Source organism: Acipenser ruthenus, chromosome 4, assembly GCF_902713425.1.
Source record: "Acipenser ruthenus chromosome 4, fAciRut3.2 maternal haplotype, whole genome shotgun sequence".
Classification (NCBI taxonomy): Eukaryota; Metazoa; Chordata; class Actinopteri; order Acipenseriformes; family Acipenseridae; genus Acipenser; species Acipenser ruthenus.
Genome location: NC_081192.1, coordinates 52,584,545 through 52,600,114, shown reverse-complemented (window position 1 = coordinate 52,600,114; position 15,570 = coordinate 52,584,545). Strand labels below are relative to the sequence as shown.

At 36.7% G+C, this 15,570-nt stretch overlaps 1 non-coding gene across 1 annotated transcript; it reads right to left on the bottom strand.

Moving 5' to 3' along the window:
• Positions 1-1,986: 1,986 nt before the first annotated feature.
• trnal-uaa (transfer RNA leucine (anticodon UAA)) lies at positions 1,987-2,071 on the bottom strand. The gene has a single exon. It is a non-coding gene; the product is annotated as a tRNA-Leu (tRNA).
• Positions 2,072-15,570: the final 13,499 nt, after the last annotated feature.

The following is a 15,570-nucleotide window of genomic DNA, read 5'->3' as shown; positions in this document are numbered from 1 at the left end:
TTTGTTCTCTTGCACGTTTTATTCCTTTCATTATTTGTTTCTTCACCCTTAATGTCTAATTGTCTCCAGGGGCAAATACTGACATTCCAGAGGGAGACAGGCTATGTCATGTGAAAAGGGTTTGTGCTATTTTAGGAAAAATCCTACTCAGCTGTCTTTATGTCTCTCGTAAGTGTCTCAACATTTTGGAATTCAAGTTGGTAAACCTACCTGCTGTATGATGCTAGTTTTGTCTGAATGTTTTTCGGAACAAACCTGATCTGGTTCTTTTTCAAACTGAAACATCTACTGTATTGCTGTTGCATTAATATTGTAGTACAAAATATTTAATGAATTTGAATACCATAGTCTAATTTTAAACACTAATTAGTTTATTATTATTATTATTATTATTATTATTATTATTATTATTATTATTATTATTATTAATAAACATACTGATAATTAAGCATACACAGAATTTGAAAGGGAAATTCAAGGACAGATTAAGAGGCAGTTTGATTTACTGATTTTGTCTGTCTAATAGTAAAGCCTGGACTCAGGCATGAATTCTGATTTCAGTATACCAGTATGTACAATATATTATACACATTCAACATATACTCCGGTAACTTCAACCAATACTAATATTGCCATCTACATTTTCAGAATATTTAATTTTCTTACCTGCAATTTGTGTTTTGTCTAATTCTCTTTCTGATTGTACTTAATCAAACTCCAGTCTTACAAACTAATGTCATTTTTTTAGCCACAGGGCTGCCACTGAAAAAGATTCCCTGAGCTTAATATCTGAAATGTAATTACAGTACTACAAAATGATTGTGTTGGTATTTAACACAGTTTTGACTGGATATAGTTATGAGTTCATTCCAATATGAATTTTGTTTCTACACTTTTGTTTTAAATGCACTCAGCTTTTATAGATTTTATTTTTGGTATATATTAGTTTAGAAACAAATAGTTAAAGTATGAAAAACAAAGACATTAACTTTAAGTGAACATACATATATTTCTAGTGATTCTAGTGATTACCAGGGCTACAGACTTTTTTTTTTCTCTTAGCCTGCCAGCTTGACAGTGTTCCACTTATTGACATATACTTGTAAGTTTGAACTAATGGGGCCTACAGTTTGAAACAAATTCCAGAAAGTGTTTTGGATTGCATGGTTGGCTATTGGAACCAGTCAAAATATGAGCTGCAGATAGCCCTTGGGATTTACAAGGTTATTCCATCTGCCATCCACAAAGTGGAGTAATGGCCTCTGGTGTGTTTGACACAAGTCTATGAGGTCAGTACTGGATAGTTTTCCAGTTTTAAGACAGTCAAAAGAACTGTGAGCAGCATGAAAAGCTTGGAGATATTCAAAGTTGTTTGTCTTAGGGAATTCAGAAATGAGACACCCACTGTAGGAAAAGAGATTTTAAAACATTATTTCAACAACACAAAATGTAAACAAGATCATTCATTGGTCCATGGATTAATTCTTTGGAACTGACTGATTAAAAGTGGTGAGAAATGTGAAAGTAGCTTCATATTTTTTTTTTTTCATTTCTTCACTGTCCCTTTACATTTTAAATAATATTAAGCTGTGTTCTCAGTTTTATTAAAAATTGCTTAAAATAGAACTTCCTCACTCCTTATGAATTTAATTAGTATCAGTCTTGGTATGGGTGGGAAATGTCTATTTATTATTATTTATTTCTTAGCAGACACCCTTAGTAGTACTATTACTACAGCTTCTGTCAAAAGTCTAATTTATGACCCCTTTGACCTTTTTTTGACCTTATAGGTATGAATTTATGAATATATAATGAGGGGGTGTGGATTTATGAATATATGAATATATAATGAGGGGCGTGGATTTTATATAGGAGTATGGAATATTGGTATTGATATATATATATATAAAACAGACCCTTTGTATTTAACAAGTGCTTATAAACATTAAATATTTATAAATGTAAAAGAGTTTGAAATAAAATAATTACTGTTGGTAGGATTCGAACCCACGCTGACAATTGAGTCAAAAGGATCTTAAGTCCATTGCCTTAACCACTCGGCCACAACAGTTTTTCTTAAAACATTAATAAATAAAAAATAAGTATTAAGCTTACCGGGGGTTTCAGAGAATCAAGGTGGTATGGTGTTTGAGCAAAAGGTTGAACAGATGGAGACTACGATGGGTTTTTGTTTTTTAAAAGGGGCAAGTCTGGGCATGTTTTTCAGACCTCATAAAAAGGAGGAAAATATTTGGGCAGTTTATTAGAGTGTTACACAAGATGTCTCATACCGTAGTTAGTTGCTGCTCAGAGAAAGTGGATCTTGAGGATCGGCAAATGTCTGAACTTATAAAAGCCTTTAAAAAAATGCACATTAGCCCTTCCACAGAGGCAAAAGAAACCACGGCTTGTAAAAAAAGTTTCAAGAGAGAGTCCAAGCAAGGGGCCTTCAAGCATCCGTCCCAAGGATCCTCTGTGTACTGTACAAACTCCTCTGTGGACTGAACTGAAAACAAACATCAATGAGAGAGAGGGGGCAGCTGTTTTAGGTTTAACTCTGAAAACACCCCTAGGGGCGGTGCCTCAAGGACCCCCCATTCAAGGATCTCTGATAGGTCATCTCAAAGGATCCCCCACGGTGCCTGAGGCGTCAACACCCTCATAGGCCGAAACCTAATCTTGGGGAGCATACTAAAGGGGCTCCCCCACATGCCCTTTTGATTGAAGGAGTCTGACACCATGTCTTCTGCAAACTTTAGATACTTCTCTGAAAATGCCATTCTTGAACCTTGCGATCTTGAGATGGATTGGACCAGTGAAGAAATGACCCAGCTTATAAAAGACTTTGAAAATGTCCCCCTCCTCAACCCTGCAGAGTCTGACGATGTTGACGGGGGCTTAGGCATCTCTTTTGAAAAAGTATTAAAGATCTCTATGGGTCTCGTGGCTTCTCTATTGGAAGTGATCATTGACCGTGATATGGTGAAAAATTGCCGTGGTTGCGAAATTGACCACCCGAGCCAGCTGAGACACAGCTGCCTTTTTGAAGCGGCACCAAATTATTTTGATCAACATTTTGAAGAAATACTAGAAAAAATACACGTCCCGTGGCTGAAGCTTCTGGTGGCTAAAGCTCTAGCTTGTTTCAATTTTCATCCATCTTTGACAAAACTTCAGAAACTGGTGGAAGATATTTTAACAGAGCTAAGACCAGAACACAGCATTAGACGTAAACTGATTCATCTACAAGAAACCCTGGATGACAAGACCCGAGACATTGTTAACAAAATAACCAAAGCTTTCTACCATCGCAGTTTTACAAACCCCCAAGCTCCATTAGCTTATTACGGGGCCTGTGACTTTGAAAATGGGGAACGTCCAGACTCCAGCAAAACTGTGGAAAACCATGGAGGGGCTGCTGTTTGAGTTAATAGCTGAGAAAGTGGCTTGCAAGAGACTCTTTCAAAACCTGATCCCCGTAAATGTAAAAATGTTCAACAATTTAAAAAGTGTAACTGATTTAATCCATAAAGATGTTGATGCTCAAGAATGGTTAGAGTTGGTAAATACACCTGTAAAACACTGTAAACCCTTAAATGCATTTTTAATGAATATATTACCTAAAATGTTTGATGAAATAGAAGATTGCGAATGTACACATATCATTGTTTTGTACGCTTATGTGACTGATGTATGTTTTTATAACATGGCAAGGTTTTTAAGAGATGAAGATATATCGATAGTTGTGCAAAATGTCGTGGATTACTTAGTGACTAATCATGAATGTTTGTGTAAAAACTTTATATGTCTTCTAAAATGTCCTAATCTTCTTGATAAACTGTGAATAAAACTTTTGAACTTCACACATGTCTCTGAGGTGTTATGATAAACTTTGAATAAAAACTTTTTGAACGACATATCTGTCGCAGTTGTGTTATTATGGTTAAAGATGACACATCAGCGTATGAAAAAAATATACTACGATCCCTCAAATCCTGGAGGTTTAGGGGGTTTACAGACTCTTCAAAGAGCTCTGGGGTCTGAGGGGCCTAAAGTCTCTGAGAGGGTCTTAACTGACTTTTTATCAGAGCAAGACTCATATACGTTGCATAAGCCCTCTAAAATAAACTTTAAAAGAAACACCGTATTTGTATCTAATATCGATACACAGTGGCAAGCTGATTTAGTGGATATGTCTAGCTTGTCAAAAGAAAATGGAGGTTACAAGTACATGTTAACATGTATAGATATCTTATCCAAATATGCATGGGTAATACCTTTGAAAAATAAGTCATCTAAGACGGTGACAGAGGCGTTCAAGAGGATCATCAGCGCAGGTAGGAAACCTAAAAAACTACAAACTGATAAAGGGGCAGAATTTCTAAACAAAGCATTTCAGCACATGCTAAAAAAACATAATATTCTACACTTTACCACTGGGAATGAACTAAAAGCATCTGTTGTTGAGAGATACAACAGGACTCTGAAAACAAAAATGTGGAAATATTTCACCACTTTTAGCACTCACAAGCATATGGATAAACTACAAGAAATGGTACAGGCTTATAACAACTCCTTCCACCGTAGTATTCAAATGAAACCTTCAGAAGTTAATGAAGATAATTCATTTAAAGTGTTTAAAACTTTATACTCTAAGAAGAAAAACCCTAAACATATAAAGTTTAAGTTTGCCGTCGGTAACAGCGTAAGAATTTCAAAGTTAAGAGCTCCCTTTATAAAAGGCTATGAACAGACGTTTACAGCAGAGATTTTTACTATAACAGAATGTATACCAAGATTTCCACCGGTGTATAAACTATGTGATTATGATGGAGAGCCTATAATGGGCACCTTTTATGAACCAGAATTGCAGAAAATAGATGTCAAGACTGATAGGTTGTTTAGGATAGAGAAGATAGTTGCTGAGAAAAAGGAAAATGGCAAAAAGTCTTATCTCATAAAATGGGCCGGGTGGCCTGAAAAAATTAACAGTTGGGTCGCGGGGCATCAGGTGGTGGATCTAAAGAGTTAACAAGTACAGAGTGTATTTAATTACACTTAAAACATTATTCAAGATGTCTCAAGACTCTTTTTATGTAACTCTGCCTAGTAACGCTTCACAGGATGTTTTCCCTAAAAATGCTATATCCAATTTTACTATCAAATTGGTTAAAACACTGAATCTACCGGGAAAATGGGAAGTTTGCTTAGCAGAGATTCAATATCCCCATACCTGGGATAATATAAGCCTTAAAGACAGCACTTTTATTACTTATGATATAGAAAATGCGATAAAACGTGATTATACTATACCAAAAGGATATTATGAGACCCTTCAGGATGTAATAACGACTATGAACGATGTCATGCTCGGAAAAGGACTAGATCAGAAAGGTGACAAAGCTCCCGATGAACAATATAAAAATGATTTGAAATTAGTCTATAAACCTATAGAAAGACGAATCTATATGAAAAGTACTACACCATATATGATTTTTGCCAAAGAACATCTCAGACAAATGTTGGGATTTCGTGAGACTATAAAGGGTGAAACTATTGGACTATTGGGCCCTATTGAGGCTAAAGTGTATAGTGCTCATTTGAGGACCCTCTACCCAGCCGATATCCGAGCGGGATTTTATACCCTGTATGTCTATACAGATATCATTGTTGGAGATAGTTATGTGCCTCTTCTAAGGTGTGTCCCTATTAAAGGCAAAAACAACGATATAATCACGGTAACTTACGACAGACCTCATTACGTACCCCTCAGCAAGACCAACTTTGACACGTTAACTATACAAATTAAGACGGATAAAAACAAGTTAGTGCCATTCCGTTTTGGGAAGGTTGTAGTGAAGTTGCATTTCCGACCTGTAAAGCTTTTTTACACCTAATTGAAAATGGGCCCTAATGGATATGTCAATCCGTATATTAATTATTACAAAAATCAAGCTGGTAATGGTTTGCCTGGATTTTCTGGAGCTCCTGTAATGTACGGAGCGGGTATTGGGGGTATTTTTAGAAGTCTTTTTCGAAGTCTTTTCAGAAAAGTTTTACCGTTATTTAGAAGGGGTTTTGAAATAGTTAAACCTCATTTTAAATCAGCAGCTAAAAATATTGTTAGTGACGTAGTGTCAAATGTCCTAACAAGTCATAACCCTCATAGCCACAACAAGAGCCAGTCAGGGGAGGGTTTGATGGTGGTGATGTCCAGAGGATACAAGAGAAAATGTAGCAAACCCCCGGGATCTCGCTATCATCCACACAAAAAGGCTAAACCAGCTACATTTAGGTCATTTAGTAGCGGTAACCGGAGAAGGAGTAAGAAACCAAAGACTCCCAGAACAAAGAAAAACAGAAACATCTTTTAAATCATGACGCTGGTACATCATATGTCTCAAGAATGTGTGAAATCAGAATTGGATCTGTTTACTATACCTTATACCCAGACAAGTATTGAAAAAAACCTTTATGTGGAAATTCCCCCCCTGTCTGCCTTGTCTGACACGGCCCCACTCGAATTTTACATAGCGGGAAATGGGGAAGATTATCTTGATTTGAATAATACTCTTTTAAGACTTTCATGCAAAATTACTAGGGCTGATGGCGCCGATTTAGTTGGAGGCAGTATAGTTGGTATTATCAATTACCCTGTAGCTACCATGTTTTCACAAGTGGATGTAACTTTAGGAAATCGCTTAATTAGTCAAAGCAGTAATACTTATCCTTACCGTAGCATTATAGAAGCAATGCTAAACTTTAGTAAGGACACTCTAGAATCTCAATTCACTGCCGGCTTGTTTTACAAAGATACCCCAGGACACATGGATGAGACTGATCCTGCAGGGGCTAATGAAGGTCTAGTTAAACGGCATGCTTTTACCAGAATGAGCCATACCGTTGAACTTTTAGGACCACTGCATGCGGATATATTTTTTCAAGAGAAACTCATGCTAAATGGTATTGACCTGAAAATGAAAATGGTGAGGGCCAATGACACTTTTTGTTTAATGTCTGATGTCGCAGAAGAGTTCAAACTTAAAATTTTAGAAGCCTCTCTCTATATTAAAAAAGTAAAAGTGTCCCCTGAGGTTAGAATTGCCCAAGCTCAGGCCTTGATGACCTCTAATGCCAGATATCCTATTGATAGAGTGTCTATGAAAGTTTTTAGTATTCCTAGAGGGAGCAGGGTCTGTAATCAGGAGAATTTGTTTCTGGGGCAGTTACCAAAGTTTGTGGTTATTGGTTTAACAGATAATGACGCTTTTAGTGGTTCCTACGCTAAAAACCCTTTTAACTTTAAACACTTTGCCGGGAACTTTATAGCTATGTATGTCGATGGTGAACAAGTCCCCTCAAAACCTTTACAACCCCACTATACAGCAAGACACAACCCCGTCCGGGAATATTACAGTCTAATACAAGCCACGGGTAGACATCTCAAAGACAAACCGCTGATAATTGATAGCTCAGACTTTATTAGAGGCTATACACTCTATGCATTTGATTTGACCCCCGATCAAGAATGTGGAGATCATTTTTCCTTAGTGAATGGTAATATTGAAATGCGTTTTGCCAATGCTCTGCCAGAGACTGTGAATATGATTGTTTATGCTGTTTTTGAGAACGTGATTGAGGTTTCCCACCAAAGAGCTGTTCTCTTCGATTACTGAAAAGTTTGATACAACATTGATCCTTTTAAAAATGAATACCACTCAGCTTACAGCGTTGCTATCCAGCAACCCGTTGACTGCAACGTATTTTTATGGGGTTCTAGCTAGTGATCAACTACCTAAAGGAAAAATAAAAAAAACTGCCGGCGATACTCATTGTCAACACTGACCCCCAGAATTATCCGGGAGAACACTGGCTAGGGATTTATCTAAAAGAAGAGGGACAGGGAGAGTTTTTTGATTCTTACGGTAACCCTCCAGATTTTATTTATTTTCCTAAGACTATCTCAAACTTTTTAGACAACAACACTAAACAAACTGTACAATAACCAGCCTCTACAAGGTCTTATGACCATGACCTGCGGCCATCACTGTGCTTTCTTTGTACATCATCGAGCCAAAGGACTTACTTACCCTGAGGTTATGGCGCTCTACAGCTCTGATTTAAACAAAAATGATCTGATGGTGTCCCAATTTATACGTTGTATGTCTAACCCTAAAAAACAGAACTGTATAAATATATTTTCAGGCGTGCAGTGTGTCAAGACTCATCATGATTTTAAAAAATGTTATGAATGTTAATCTTCAAAAAACTTATGACAATGTAGATGGTGAATAAATATTTTTATTGTTGTAAAGACATATATAGACATATATATCAGACATTGTTTATATAACATTTGCAAGAATATACAACAAAATGTATCAGACAATGTTTACACAGCATTTGCATGAATATACAACAAAATGTAAAGATATGTAAACTCAATAAAAACAGTAACATCTTAATAAGTTTCCCATAACTGCTGCCTTTTTTTCTGCTTCTTATTCATAGGGGTCTCTAAGGGTCGTTTTTTATAAGCTTCTATGAGTTGTCGTGTTTGAGAATTAGGTACTGTAGAATTGGGGACAATTATCACAGACAAACCTTTGATGAATTCGGCCCATCCTACAGGTAACCTATGTTCAGGGATATGGGTATGCCCCGTTGCAGCCCTGATTAAATCAACCATATGCGACCCTCTAATGTTCTTGCCCCTAAGAATGAATTCCCCTTGATCATTCCATGAGGTAACCAAAGCATTCTGAGACATGGCGTTTAAAATAAAATTAGCATTTTTCTTAGATCTGGAGGGAACGCTACTCATAACAGCAGTCACTATCTTAGATTCAGATTCTGCTGCAGGTTGGGCCGTTTCCTCAGAGGGGGGTGTAATTAATGTCAGGGTATTAAACTCTTTTTCACTCTGTTTAAGCAAGGTTAGATATCTCTGTAAGGAGTTGGTGTATAGCTTAACTTTCTCATGGCCACTGATGTCGGTTCTAAGTAGAATGCTTTTCATTTCAGAGTCAAGTCGGCTTTCAACTGCTTTTTTAATAGGCTCGGGGTGCTGGGGCTCAGGCTGCCGAAGTCTATCGAGTTGATGTTGTGGTATCAGAAACATTTTCTGGGAGTGAGTCATTTTTTACAAATTAACTTTGAGGCGTTAAGAGTCCTGATAAAAAAGGCAATACAATCCTTATTAAAGCGCCAATAAAACCACCACTCTGATTCACAGTTTTTTTCTTCTTTTTAATTGAATGGTTCTTATTGCATAGGCTCTTTATAACACGCTGCTGCTTTTTGAGAGTGTTTAACTGACTCGAAGTTAAGGGGATGTGACCCTTTAAGGCATTTAAGGCAATTTCCACAATAGATTTGATAAAATCGTCTGAAGTGTTTCGTAAAATTGCTCTTCTCTGATGAGCAGAGCTATGAACTATGCTCTTTAAGAGATGGAGGTTACGTTTTATTCTAGCCGACATGCTGCGCTGTTGCAGAGCCTAGATAAATAAAAGTTTTAGCGCAATAACAGGCCGCTTATAAGTGTTTTGTCTTGGTATTTCTCATGATGTAAGCAACTGGCCAATCAGGAGTAAATAAACCAGTTCTTAGACAGTATGCTTCGGGGGTTTGTGCCTTTAAGTCTATTAAAAGATAACCATAGGGTTTTTTTGTCGCATCTTCAAACGCTTCTAAGAAAAACTTGGAGTTACCGGGGTACATCTGTCAGGCTAGTGTGTTGATTTGAAGTTTATCTCGAGGGTTTTTAAACAGAATAATGTAATTGGCATTCAAGTTTATGGTACGGCTCATTTTTCCTTGAAAAAACAAATTTTGAACCAAATACAGCACGCATAAATTCCTATGATGAACGTATTTTGTAAAAGCTTTCTGTATTTCATCATTTTCGCTAGCTGCTTCCATCAAGTCATCTATAATGATTAAATTGATTTTGTTAGGAGGCATTAAATTATCATCGGTTAATGAATCTGGTATGCCTTCAATAAATTTGATATTTTAAAATTTAAGTGCCAATTCATTGTATAGGGTCTGCCAACAGCTATAACACCATATGATATTCTCAGGGGCTTGGGAAAAGATCTGTTGAGAGTTTTCTAAAAGCTGCTTCACAAAATAAATTGAATTGGAGGGTCCCGATATTATAGCTGCAAAATATAGCTGCAAAAGGTACGGATAGTCTAATATCAAAACCATCTTCAGTAGCCATAAGGAAGAGATGTATAATCAGACCGCAAGACTCGCTTATTGTAGACTATTTGAAAAGTTTTCTGGAGTGGTTTGTTTTCCAATTGAAATTATTTTTTATTACGGTGAATCTGGGAGCCTCGAATCATGATATGCTCCGCGGGGGCGTTTCTATCATGATACACAAAGTTTTGTACAAGGTCTTTTAATGAAGCAAGGTTAATTAATTTGGAATTCTCATAGTTTACGGTAATCCCCTTTACTTTGAGACATGTTTTTCCGTTGTTTGTGACGTATCCATATGTTTTAGGGCCCCCTGACACAAACTCTGTAATGTATTCCCCCGGCTTCAACTCGCTAGTTAAATCACCAAGATAATCACCTAGTTCTGGACGCCAAGTCCTGGGGCCTACTGACAAAGATCACAGAGTCCGTATCATGATACAGACAGCGACCCTGCAGCGTAAGCGGTTGTAAACGCCGCTATGAATACATTTACATTACCCGGGGGAGTATAGGTATCAGAAGCGTAACGCCACTGAACCTGAGCCACAGTATCACTTACAAAACAAAAATGTGAAACCTGATATCTTTTTGAAAAGAGATAATGGAAAAACTGGTCAGGATCCTTTACCAAGCTTGTAGAGAGCTGGTTAGTTCTCTGGGCTAGTTTTCCCCACAAACTATTGAGACATAGTTTGGAGATTTGTCTCTTAGCAGGATTAACATTAATGTTTTGAGGATCTAATTGAACCCCCTCTTTCTGAAAATATTCAGCAATATAATGCTCTTTACGCTCCTCATTGGTACAATGAGCAGGGTAACCAGAACTTTCCTGCTTCCCCTTGAGATGACTGTTAATGTAACCTGTAAAGAGAGTGTCAGATTTCTGAGGAAAATGCCAAACTTTGTGTATTTTAGACACCTTGTAACCTTTCTCAAGAGCTTTGACTACCTCGACACTGCACCAGGTCCCTGTCAAGACTCTTTCTCCAGAGGTATGATTACATACCCCAGTCTGGTTTAGTGTTTCTGCGCATGAACGGCAGAGGGTAAACATTAATTTACCACAGATGCGGGCAGGCAGTACAGGGAAATAAAGACCCCTAGGAGGCAGAACAGTTAATTTGAACAAGCCAAAGTACTGCCTCAAGTCTTGAAAATTATGGTAAATTATGGTAGGGTGGTCTACGGGGTACACTTTTGTTTTGTTGACAAATGGGTACAAGCTAGTGAAATCAAAGTATTCCACCCTTTCATTTTCTTGGGCCACATAATGTAATGTAATGGCATTTGTACGACCTCCAAACAGAGCCTCACGAGGATTTATACGTTCTGGAAAATCAGAACGAACCAGAAAATCGTGAACTTTAGGCTGTTTTTTCAGGACGTTCCAATCATGTTCCCAAATAACTCTGACTTCCAACCCGTAAACCTTTTGCAATGTTTCAATCTTTTCATCAAAGTGATGACGCATCGTACCACACGATACTTTGCTTAAGGGGTTTACATCGGCAGAATCATAACACAAGGGACAACCATGAAAAAAACACCCTGCAAATTCAAAAGCCGTACGCTTACCATTAATCACAGCATAACCGTCCAAGAAAAAGGGTCCTATTTTAAGCTCTCCGTAGTTTAAAGCATGTTGAATGAATACATTTTCAGTTTCAGATACATACATTAACCATTGTATCGATGCATTTGAAAAGCTTTTTTGTTGGCCACTGTAATTGTCGGGAGGAATGATAGCAATTGTGTCTTTAGGCATGAATTTACTTCTGTACATAGCCATGCACAGTGAAGCAATGGTAGTACATTGGAAGGGGTCTATCTGTCCCATAGCGTAAACCTCGGTTCTGAATTTGATACATGCCTCTTTCAAAATTTCAACATCATTTTTGCAGTAGAACGCCATTTCATCTCTGAAATTAAAAACACCATTCTTAATCGAATCATACCATTTGTAAAAGTCATCAAGATCTTTAGACATCATTTGCTGAACCCCGTAGTAACATGGTTCAGGATAGGGGCCTACGTAATTCTGGTTTTCAGCAGTATTGAAAAAATGAGGAAAATATCCTTTTTTGGCTTCAAATCCCATAGCTGCAGGCAGGGCACTAAACTTCATGGGCAAAAAGTTAAAGGAATCAGTGTAACGCATCTTAAAAGCCTTGTCTGTAAAACACATCAACTTGCTACCCTGAGCTATGATATGTGGGTTAATACTGTTGGTTACTAAATAATTCATCAGTAAATAACTGTCATAAGACTTTGCATTGTGTGCCAAGAAAAAAAAACCATGATTCACCACCCATGTGGATGCAGTACAAATAATTTGGAATGTGCACGCCATCTTCCTGTAGACATTCAAAATCATAAAACACATATTTGTCTGTGGGTTCATAAGGTTTAAGCACTTGAATGAAGCATTTGTGATCAGTGTGAGGTTACAATACCGCCTTACATATCTTACAGTATGGACAAAGACATTTATGAGTCTGTGGCTTTGTCGGGTCACATTTATAGAGAGAATAGCACCTTGTACAAAGTTTTAAAATGTCACACATAGAAACCTGTTTGTCACTGCTGGATTTATCTCGGAGAATCTTATGCTCATCATAACAGAGCTGTGATCGACAATAACGATTGCAATTGTTACATTTTACCTTTACAGAGGACTCACTGTTACAAGCTGGTGAAAAACACACATTAGAGTGTCCCTCACACCGATGTCCAGATCGGTTACTGTAGGCTGTGTAACAGTAATTACACAGATAGACTGCACCCAGAAAACCTTTCAAGTTAACAATACCATAGAAATGATTCTCATGAAGAAACAGAAATACAGTTTTGTTTTTTGCTCGAGTATCTGTTTGGTGATTCAGGAATACATCCTTTTGAGGACATCTGTACCATACCACAATTTTAACATCTAAGGCCTGTTCAAATTTATCTATGTCTGCAAACGAAACCATTTGATGTTCACTTAATCCCACACTCTGTTGAAGTTTTAAAGCCTCAGCCATACACGTATCATAGGCACTCCTGAATTCTGGAAATAACAAGCTCAGAACGCTGTAGGCAAAACATAATTGATTGTCTCTGTTGTAACATATAATCAGATGCTTGGCTTATTTTCTAATAAGCTCACTTTTCATTAAGGTCTGCAAACCTCTCCTAAGACCCCCTCCTTCCGGACACCTAATAACCTGGACAATCAACATCAAAGAGTCATCAGCCAAAATTTCACTATGACTTTGAAGGAGAGCCTCAATCTGACTGAGAAAATCATCTAGACTTAAATTGTCTCCAGTCATTTTTACATACACTGGTATATCTAAGGAGCCTGCTCGTAATTCTAACTGCACTATGTCTGCAGGCCTTAACATTCTAGAAACCTCACTCAACATATTCTCTAACGTTTCATGCAACACAGTAAAAACTTCAGCATAGGAATCCAAATCATACAGGTGTGTAAAGTTGAGAGGGTGCTTCAATTCAATATTATTAAACATTGGACGCTGTCTACGCTGTACACCTTCCCCACCAATTATACCGCTACTGCTATCCCTATGGGGGGCCTGTAAACCAGAAGGACCTGCCACTTGATCATCATGTAATACACCACCCCCCGGGACTTTTATGCTAAAAGAATCATCATGGCAAGCCCCATCGTTTAAGCCTCCCCCTATTTGTTTTTCCATATCATCTACACTCTCTATAGTACCATGATTTTCTCTAGACATTTCATGCAAAAGCTTATCCAAAGAGTCAAAATTGATCTGAGTCAATTTAGCATCATTAATAAACCCAGGGCACTGGGAGTTATTGTTGTCTATATTAGTGGAGTTGTCATTTATTGGGGGACTATCTGTAGAAATTTCATCAATCAGCGCCCTGATTGACGGTAAAATATACACGTTATAATTTAAATCATTGAATAGTTTGTCTAGATAGTCAAAATTCTCAAAACAGGCTAAATTTTGGGGGTGAACAGTGTGTGGTCTGACATTGTGGGTTGTAGACATACTATGTGTATGGGAACAGATGTTTGATGAAATATTTAACATACTTTAAAATAAAAAAAAAGCTTCATTTTAAATAGGTACTTACTTTTGAGAGGTCTTTTTTTCAGATTTTTGATGTTTATTGGGAGGATCTAAGGGGGTCTTCGCATGTATAACTATGCCCTCCGATGTGCTGTCAACGTCTTTCCTTTCGGGTTTTTCAGGGTTTTCTAAAATAATATAAATGGTGAATATGAATGTTTTATTAACCTAAAAATAATTAATATTAATTACGAAAAACGATCTAACATATTTTATTAATCTATAAAACAATACGGTTCATACTTTTAGACAAATCGTAGTCTGACGCTAGGTCGCTGAAAGATGTCATGAAGTATTGTTCCAGTTGCTCAGAATCTTCAATGTAGTCAGCTTCTAAAAACAGAATGAATCAGCTATGTTTTTAAAATGAAATCATAATAAAATAAAAACAATGTCTATAACCTGTAATGTCATTCAATCAATATATATATATATATATATATATATATATATATATATCATAATTACATTTCTGTATTTGTTATTAATAAACATAAACAGACATAAATATGGCTACTATTTTACTCACTTTTAGGCGTATCTGAAGTCACAGCAAGATTATTTAAAAAATCAGTTGGAACCACAAAGGATGGCTGTATCTCGGGGTGTATGTACTCTCCGGAGCCCTGTTCTGTAATTTAAAGGAGGTGTAAATAATAACTGTAATAATTATACATACCGTAACATCTATATATATAATAATAATAATAATTACATTTCGGTATTTGCTATTAATAAACGAAAAACAGACATAAATATGGCTAATATTTTACTCACTTTTAGGCGTATCTGTTGTCACTGAGAAATTATTTAAAAAGTCCTCAGGCACGACTAGAGCGCTTGGTAACTCTAGGGATGTGTAGTGTCCAGGGATCGTATCTGCAGTTTAAAGGAGGTATTTATACTTAGAGAAAAAAACAAAAAAAACAAACAACCAAAAAAAAAACCTCGCGATATTTTGGTTTAGCGAATGAAAAAACTCACCAATCTGACTCTGCAGAAACCAAGTAGGTGAGAGAGGAACGATCGTAGGAGGCTGTTCAATTACTTCCTCCTGGTGTGAAATTAAATGTTCTTCTATAAGCTCCTGGATATCTATAAAATATGAAAATATATAATTTTAAATAAATAAATGAATAAATAAATAAATAAATAAATAAATAAATAATAATAATACCTAAATAAAATTCTCTACGTTAAAGTAGGTAAGCATTTTATACTTGAGTTATAGCTCTGAGTTATAAACCCATCA